This window comes from Mesoplodon bidens (assembly GCF_964165515.1).
Source record: "Mesoplodon bidens genome assembly, chromosome: 4".
Taxonomy (NCBI): Eukaryota; Metazoa; Chordata; class Mammalia; order Artiodactyla; family Ziphiidae; genus Mesoplodon; species Mesoplodon bidens.
Genome location: NC_138160.1, coordinates 139,241,899 through 139,251,331, shown reverse-complemented (window position 1 = coordinate 139,251,331; position 9,433 = coordinate 139,241,899). Strand labels below are relative to the sequence as shown.

The 9,433-nt window shown below is 47.6% G+C and overlaps 1 pseudogene across 1 annotated transcript; it reads left to right on the top strand.

Annotated features, from left to right (window-relative positions):
- The first annotated feature begins 6,630 nt into the window (after positions 1–6,630).
- LOC308616566 (SHC SH2 domain-binding protein 1-like) lies at positions 6,631–8,859 on the top strand (annotated as a pseudogene). The gene is made up of 2 exons: positions 6,631–7,293; positions 7,749–8,859. The product of its transcript is annotated as an SHC SH2 domain-binding protein 1-like (transcript).
- The last annotated feature ends 574 nt before the right edge of the window (positions 8,860–9,433 follow it).

Sequence of the window (9,433 nt, the reverse complement as noted above, 5' to 3'; positions counted from 1 at the left end):
TCCAGAGCTGACCTGGCCACGGGCCAGCGATTTGTGCAGTCACACGGCGGTGTCTGCATCAGCCTCCCTGAGCTGTCTTGAGGGGCCCGGGAACACGAGGCCGTTGGGATCAACAACCACAGATTTGGTGACAGGGACAAACAGGGAAGGGGGCAGATCTGCGGAGTTGCAAGGCGGGCCCAGGCAATGGCTGAGCCAAAGCAATTTGCAATTATTCTGCAATTATGAAGCAGAATAAGACATGCCTTGAAGAATTCTGAAGATATTTTATGCAAAATGACTTGTGAAATTACATGATGACCCTCGAACAGACAAACATTTATGAGCTATACTTTCTAACCGCCTGTGATCTAATCACTGCCTGTAATCTAGTCACACACGGGAAAAGTGATTTGGGGTGCATCCTGCTCTTCGTGAGCTCTTTTCTGTAACCCTTTATTTATTTATTTATTTATTTCTGCGGTACGCGGGCCTCTCACTGCTGTGGCCTCTCCCATTGCGGAGCACAGGCTCCGGATGCGCACTCAGTGGCCATGGCTCACAGGCCCAGCCGCTCCGTGGCATGTGGGATCTTCCTGGACTGGGGCACGAACTCACGTCCCCTGCGTCGGCAGGCGGACTCCCAACCACTGCGCCACCAGGGAAGCCCCTCCTGTAACCCGTTTTAACCCCCGTCCCATGCAATGTCTTTGCATCTCCTGTCTCCCTGCGTCTCCTTTGACAGCTGGAGACCCAAAGACCCTATTTCCAAATAAGATCACATTCACAAGTTCCAGGGCAAGAAGTAGGACTAAGGATATAATTTTTTGCCAGGGTATACCTTTCAACTCACTTACAGGGGTCAAGCTCTTTTTCTCCTTCAATTCTAACAGCACTTACTTTTTTACTGACAAAATTTTCCTAACAGCAAATTAATCTCAATACTATGAAACAAATCATTTGTGGATTAACGGTAAATAAGAGATTTTCTCTTTGAGACTTGTATCTTAATGGAAATAGTGTAGATTTCAGTTGGGAACTCAGTTCTATTGGGTTGGCCAAAAAGTTCGTTCGGGGTTTTCCAGAACGTCAAAACCCGAACGGACTTTTTGGCCAGCCCAACACTATTCTGGTATAGTAAATGATCAGCAGATGACAAACTATGATATGCAATGCAGAGTTCAGTCCATGCACTAATACCAGCAGAGGATTCTAAAAAAATTTTTTAAGATGCTCACGGATTTATACAATACATCTGACTGAAAAACAGCTCCTTGTTGATTTTTTTTCTTTTTTTTCAATGAGAGCATTTAAGTTGGGGCCAAGTTTGCTGCCTGGTGCCTAGTCTCCAGGCTGCCATCCCGGGGAACCCTTGTAGGTGCAGGGGGCTGCAGGGCTCCACCCCCCAAGGAAGGAATGGGCCATGCAAAGGCTGCTGGGAAGAGCCTTCCAGGCTGAGTGCCCAGAGCAGGGCTCAGGAGGGAAGCACCTGGCTGGGGAATGTGGGCGAGGGAGAGAGGAGGGCGGTGAGATTCTGGGACAGCCACCGTCTCCCGGATGCAGCCTCCTCCTGTGAGGACTGCAGAGAACAGTCATCCTTACTCGAGGTGGTTATGAGAAAAAAGCAAAAAGAAGAATGACGTGATTCATACCCAGTATGTGGTGTGTGATGAACCACAATCATAAAGGCCAACCATTATTATTATTATTATTGATGCTATTATTGTTGTTGACGGTCTTTTTCACATCAGGGACTTTGTGGGGCCCTTTCCAGTCCTCAGCAGAACCATGGTTGGTTTTCTCCACCAACTTTGATAAGCTGTGAAGGGTGCCTCAGGAAGGAACCTGGAAAACATCATGCTGAGTGAGAGAAGCCAGGCCCCAAAGTCCACACGTTGTATGATTCGGTTTACATGAAATCTTCAAAGCAGGCAAATGTATAGAGACAGCAGATTAGTGGTTGCCAGGGGCTGCAGGGGGATTAGAGAGTAAGTGCTAATGGGGACGGGGGTCTTCTTTTGGGGTGATGGAAACGTCCTAGAATAGGTTATGGTGATGGTTGTACAACTCTGTAAAATACTAAAAACTGTTGAATTGTACAGTTTAAATGGGTTAACTTTCTTATTTTTTAAAATTTTATTTATTTATTTTTATTAAAGTTTAGTTGATTTGCAAGGTTGTGTTAGTTTCAGGTGTACAGCAAAGTAATTCAGTTACACATACATATATATCTATTTTTTTTCTTTTTTTCAGATTTTTTTCCCTTACAGGTTATTACAAAATACTGAGTATAGTTCTCTGTGCTATACAGTAGGTCCTTGTTGGTTATTTTATATACAGTAGTGTGCATATGTTAATCCCAAACTCCTAATTTATCTCTCCCCCCCTTTCCCCTTTGGTACCCATAAGTTTGTTTTCTATGTCTGTGGATCTATTGCTGTTTTGTATATGAGTTCATTTGTATCATTTTTTTTAGATTCCACATATAAGCAATATCATATATATGTCTTTCTCTGTCTCGCTTATTTCACTTAGTATGATAATGTCTAGATCCATCCATGTTGCTGCAAATGGCATTATCTCGTTCTTTTTCATGACCGAGTAATATTCCACTGTATAAATATACCACATCTTCTTTATCCATTCATCTGTTGATGGACATTTAAGTTGCTTCCATGTCTTGGCTATTGTAAATAGTGCTGCAGTGAACATTGGGGTGCATGTATCTTTTCGAATTATGATTTTCCCTGGATATATTCCAGGAGTGGGATTGCAGGATCATACAGAAGCTCTATTTTTGTTTTTTTAAGGAACCACCATACTGTTATCCATAGTGGCTGCACCAATTTACATTCCCACCAACAGTGTAGGGTGGTTCCTTTTTCTCCACATCCTCTCTAGCATATATTATTTGTAGACTTTTTGATGATGGCCACTCTGACCTATGTGAGGTGATACCTCATTGTAGTTTTGATTTGCATTTCTCTAATAATTAACTGTTAGAACACATCTTTTCATGTGCCTACTGGCCATCTGTATGTCTTCTTTGGAGAAAAGTCTATTTAGATTTTCTGCCCATTTTTTTTTTTTTTTTTTTTTAATTTTTATTTTTATTTTTTTTTATTTATGTATTTATGGCTGTGTTGGGTCTTCGTTTCTGTGCGAGGGCTTTCTCTAGTTGTGGCAAGTGGGGGCCACTCCTCATCGCGGTGCGCGGGCCTCTCACTATCGCGGCCTCTCTTGTTGCGGAGCACAGGCTCCAGACGCGCAGGCTCAGTAATTGTGGCTCACGGGGCCAGCTGCTCCGTGGCATGTGGGATCTTCCCAGACCAGGGCTCGAACCCGTGTGTCCTGCATTGGCAGGCGGACTCTCAACCACTGCGCCACCAGGGAAGCCCCTCTGCCCATTTTTTAAAAAATTTATTTTCATTTATTTATTTATTTTATTTTTGGCTGCGTTGGGTCTTCGTTGCTGCACGTGGGCTTTCTCTAGTTGTGGCGAGCGGGGGCTATTCTTTGTCGTGGTGCGTGGGCTTCTCATTGCAGTGGCTTCTCTTGTTGTGGAGCATGGGCTCTATGTGCACGGGCTTCAGTAGTTGTGGCACGTGGGCTCAGTAGTTGTGCCTCACGGGCTCTTGAGTGCAGGCTCAGTAGTTGTGGCGCACAGGCTTAGTTGATCCACGGCATGTGGGATCTTCCCAGGCCAGGGCTCAAACCCATGTCCCCTGCATTGGCAGGTGGATTCTTAACCACTGTGCCACCAGGAAAGCCCTTTCTGCTCATTTTTTGATTGGGTTGTTTGTTTTTTTGATATTGAGCTGTATGAGCTGTTTGTATGTTTTAGAGATTAATTCCTTGTTGGTTGCATCATTTGCAAATATTTTCTCCCATTCTGTAGGTTGTCTTTTTGTCTTTTTTTTCGTCTTGTTTACAGTTTCCTTTGCTGTGCAAATCTTTTAAGTTTAATTAGGTCCCACTTGCTTATTTTTATTTTTATTTCTATTACTCTAGGAGAAAGATCCAGAGACATATTGCTGTGATTTATGTCAAAGAGTATTCTGCCTATGTTTTCCTCTAGGAGTTTTATGGTGTCCGGTCTTACATTTAGGTCTTTAATCCATTTTGAGTTTATTTTTGTGTGTGGTGTTAGATAATGTTCTCATTTTATTCTTTACATGTAGCTATCCAGTTGGATGAACTTTCTAGGAAGTCAATTATATCTCCATATAGAGGTAGGAGAGGGGTGAGGCCTGTCCCCAGAGCTGAAGCCCATAGGAGATACGGCAGGTGAGGAGGGATGAGCTGGGGAAGGTAGGCATGAGCCCTTCTGGCTCACAGGGCAGCAGGAGGCCAAGTGTGTGTGTGTGTGGGGGGCGGGGCATGGGCTTGGGGAGCCAGGATGATGAGGGAGCCTTGGAAGGTTTGTGCGAAGGAGCTGTGAACCGTCTCCTCCTGCAAAGCAGCTGCCTTGGGAGCTGGTCTGTCTTGCTCCCGGGCTGCCTGGTCCCTGTGTCACACCTGGGAGGCCACCCACGTGCGCTGTGGGAAGAGTTGTCCTCTACGGACCATGGGCTTGGGGCTGGCTTTATATCCCGGGTTTCGGTCCCCACTGATGCCCTGGGATGTGAGCCCTGCTGTCAGAGGTTCTGGAACTCACCTGTTAGAATTGATCTTCCTAAATATTGTGAGTTGCTGAGGGCTGGGCCAGCCTGGTCCATCTTTGAGTATGTGGTTCACTGGCCTTGTGGGTGGTTTCCATAGTACTCAATGAGGGAAGGGGAGAAGGGGAAGAAGTAGTCACCTCACCTGGGAGCTGTCTACACCTGCCCACCATACCTGGGGGATTATCTACCCCTGCCCACCTCACCTCGGGGGGTGTCTACACTTGCCCACATCACCTGAGAGCTGTCTACACCTACCTACCTCATCCGGGGGGGTCTGTCCCTGTCCCCCTGCAAGTGGGTCAGCGGTACTGTTGGCCCAGTGGCCACCTCAGGCCCTGCCCGCTATTGACCCAGTCTCCTGCAGAGTCAGGTGAGTCCACCCACAGAGCAGAGGGTGCTTGGAGCTGCTGGTGGCCTAGTGACTCTTTAGTTCTCTCCTGGCCCAGGGCGTGTCCAGAACATTCCTGGCACTGAGCTGGCATCTTCCTCAGGACAGAAACAGCCTGACTGGCAGAGCTAGAGCGTTCACTGTGGCACTTTTATTTCCAGCCTGTTTGCCCAGAAGGCAGAACCAGCCAGGATGCCCATGTGGGACTGAATTGTCTGGCCCTCGGTTTTCTCCTCCATCAGATCTCAGAACTGGTGTGCCATCTGAGGCAGGTTCCTGCTCTCTCACCTGTCGGGAGACTCCAAGAATGAATGATCAAGGCCAGGTTGAAGCCCAAGGGACAGACAAAGGTGCCGACCCCCCAGACACCGGTGCCTGGAGGTGTCTGACTCTGAGCCATGCTGAGGGCTCTGGTGCTGGTAAGAAGGGCCTCAGTTCGCACTCTCAGCTCCTCCCAGGACAGATGCAATGCCCCGCATGGCACTCTGTCTGAAGGTTTATGGCCCTGGGTGATGTAGATGGGTGTAGACAGCCCTCAGGTCAGGTGGGTGGCTGCAGACAGCCCCCAGGTCAGGTGGGCGGGTGCAGACAGCACATGTTATGGGGACTCACTTTGAGGCACAGCCACCCAGCTGAGGGAGCACCCCAGGAGGGGCTTCACAATGATGAAGCACTGGACAGGACCTGAAAGCTGAGAAGGAGCCGCAGGGGTACAGAGGGTGCATCACTGAGTGGTCCCCCAAGGGTGGCCTGCAGGGGATGCCTGGGGTCTGTCCCAGCAACAACGTGGCTGTTTGGGGGTCCCAAGGGAGACAAGCTGAACAGCAGTCTGGGGTCTGATGATCATAGAGGGTGTGTCTTTTGCCCTGAAGGAGAAAACCCAGCAAACTGGGGTTTCAGGGAAGTGATTCTGGGGACATCTTATCAGACGTTTCTGCTGTCAAGTGTGGAATAGCAAGGCTGGTGCATGTGCTTAGAAGTGCAGGCAAGGCACCTGCAGGCCTTCAGGGTCACGCTGACACTGCCCTGGGCTGCGTATCTGACCTGAGAACTGACGGGCTGGACATGGCTGGCTCGGGGACCGCCTGCCCATCACTGCCCTCACCAGGCTTGTGTGCACTCCCAGCCCTGAGGAGATGGGATGGGCCCCATGGGACCAAGAGAGGAGGCTGGCTTGATCTCTGGGTACCCCTATTCCAAGATGATCCAAAGCATCTAGACTCAACCCTCCCCACTTCTCCATGCTCCTTGGAGCAGGCACGAAGTCCTTCCTGTCGACAGGGCGCTATGTGACATCGCTGTGCTCAGAGGGGCATCTGAGGACTGCTGGCTTCTCCCAGACCCAGGCAGGGCAGAGTCCAAGAGTACATTTCAGACCCGTTTGTCCCACTCAGCAAAGTTCTCAGATGTCTCCCCCTCCTTGAAAGTCTTGGTCCCGTGTCCCATCCTCCTGCATCTCCACTTTTTTTAAAAAAATGTAGGGGAATATGGCCAGTATTTTGTAATAAGTGTAAACAGAGTGTGACCTTTAAAACTGTATTAGAGAAGCAGCTGTGTCATCACATTACTGGGCTGGGCAGCCGCCCGCGGAAACTTGAAATGGATGACGGGTTGCTGGCAGGTGGTGGGCTGGGGTCGGAGGCTATGGCGCCGGACCCCGAGTGCACCGGCTGGGCTGTGGAAGAGGACCCGGGGCCCCTCAAGAAAGATTTGTTCGAAGATGAAGATTCATGCAGTGATTGTAGCGATCATGATAAACCAGGTACTAGTTTACCAAGTTTTGTGCCAGAAAGTCAACTTTTGTTCTGTGAGTGATTCAGTGCTTATCGGGATCACATTTTAGCTGACTGCAAGGCCTCTGAGGTAAAAGAATTCACAGCTGAGTTCTTAGAGAAGGTCCTTGAGTCATCTGGATGGCGGGCAGTCTGGCACGCTAATGTGTTCGAGGTGCTGGTTGCAGTCACAGATGTGGACTTTGCAGCCTTGAAGGCAGTGGTGAGGCTTGCTGACGGGACCCGTACCTCTTTGAATCTCAAGTGAGCACTTTTACTTTGGAGTGTATGAAAGAGCTCCTTGATCTGAAGGGACACTGGTTGTAGGAGCTGTGGGTGGTGTTTGATGATTCTGGAGTATTTGACCAGACAACACTTGCAATTGAGCATATCAGGTTTTTCTATCAGAACATTTGGAGGAGTTGGGCTGAAGAAGAAGAGGAGGAGTATGATTATTTTGTTAGATGTGTTGAACCTCGACTGAGATTGCATGATGACCTTCTTGAAGACCAAGTTCCTTCAGGACTTATTGTTGACTATCAAAATCTGTTGACTCTGGGCTTCCCTGGTGGCGCAGTGGTTGAGAGTCCGCCTGCCGATGCAGGGGACATGGGTTCGTGCCCTGGTCCGGGAAGATCCCACATGCTGCGCAGCAGCTTGGCCTGTGAGCCATGGCCGCTGAGCCTGCGCGTCCGGAGCCTGTGCTCCGCAACGGGAGAGGCCACAACAGTGAGAGGCCCGCGTACCGCAAAAAAAAAAAAAAAAAAATCTGTTGACTCAGTGTGAGGAGAGTTACAGGAAATTTTTAAATCTGAGAAGCTGTTTGTCAAATTGTAACTCTGATTCTGAGCAGGAAAACATCTCCATGCTGGAAGGGTTAAAATTGCATTCAGAGATCGAACAGTTGAAATGAAAGCTAAAACTCACTGAGAATCCTTTGTTGAGATATGTTTGGTTATCAGAAGAATTCTAATATACAAGCAAAGGGCATCCATCCAAATGGCCAGGAGGTCACCCACGTGGTCTCTTCCACCATGACGACTGGTCTGCTGTAGTCCCTGTCCCGGGATAAGCTTTGTCCAGAGCCTTGTAAGGAAGAAATAGAAATTCAGTTCCATAGTGATCCATTGTCTGCTATAAATGCCTGCTATGAGGGCGACACTGTTATTGTTTGTCCTGGCCATTACGTGGTACATGGTACCTTCTCCATTGCTGACTCCATTGAGTTGGAAGGGTATGGTCTACCAGATGATATTGTGATAGAAAAGGGAGGCAAAGGAGACACTTTTGTGGATTGTACGGGTGTGGATATTAAAATCTCAAGCATAAAATTTGTTCAGCCTGATGCCGTGGAAGGAATCTTAATTATTCACCGTGGCAAGACTACACTGGAAAACTGTGTCCTGCAGTGTGAAACTACAGGAGTCACAGTACGAACATCAGCAGAATTTTTAATGAGGGACTCAGATTTTTACGGTGCCAAGAGTGCAGGTATAGACATATATCCCGGGAATAAGTGCACCCTGAGTGACAATCGGATCCACCACTGCAAAGAAGGGATCACTGCAAGGAAGGGATCCTCATTAAGGACTTTTTAGATGAACATTATGACATTCCCAAAATATCCATGGTGAATAGTGTCATACATAATAACGAAGGTTATGGTGTTGTCTTGGTGAAACCTACAATTTTCTCTGACCTGCAAGAAAATGCCCAAGATGAAACGGAAGAAAATAAAGCACTTAAAGTTCAGACAAGTGGAGAGACAGATGTAGCTGAAAGAGTGGATCTAGAAGAGCTGGTTCAATGTGCAACTGGTAAAATGGAGCTTCCTGTGAGAACTGGCCTTTCTGAGCGAGTTGAAAGCAATTGCGAAACTGTAAATGAACTAGTTGCTGCCTCCACACAAAAAGGCCAGATGAAGAAGAAAAGGTTGAGTGAACTGGGGATCACGCAAGCTGATGACAACTTAATGTCACAGGAGATGTTTGTTTCAATTGTGGGGAACCAGTTCAAGTGGAATGGGAAAGGGAGTTTCGGCACATTTCTGTTCTGACCACTGTGATGTAAATAGATAGCAAAAGATTGGATTTTGCACGTGCTGCCCCCAAGAATCACTGCTGCTATCATACTTTGCTTCATGTCCGTATTTTGTATCTGATATATTTGATTGGGTTTGAGGGAAATGTAGATTTATTTCTGTCTGCAGGTGTTGCACATGAAACGCTCTTTATAAAGAAGGTCATAAAAACATAAAATAGAAAATATTTGGAGATTTCTTATCTAGAAAGTCTTGCTTTTTCAAACACATAGTTCTCATATTAAGTCTATTAGTAACTTTCTAGTATAAATACACTTTAGCACTTCAAAGAGGAGGAAGAAAGTCAGGGAATACAAGATGAGTGCACAAAAACACAATAGGCCTCGATGTGCAGTATTCTTTTTTTTTTTTTTTTTTTTTTTTTTTGCGGTACTCGGGCCTCTCACTGTTGTGGCCTCTCCCGTTACGGAGCACAGGCTCCGGACGCGCAGGCTCAGCGGCCATGGCTCACGGGCCCAGCCGCTCCGCGGCATGTGGGATCTTCCCGGACCGGAGCACGAACCCGTGTCCCCTGCATCGGCAGGCGGAC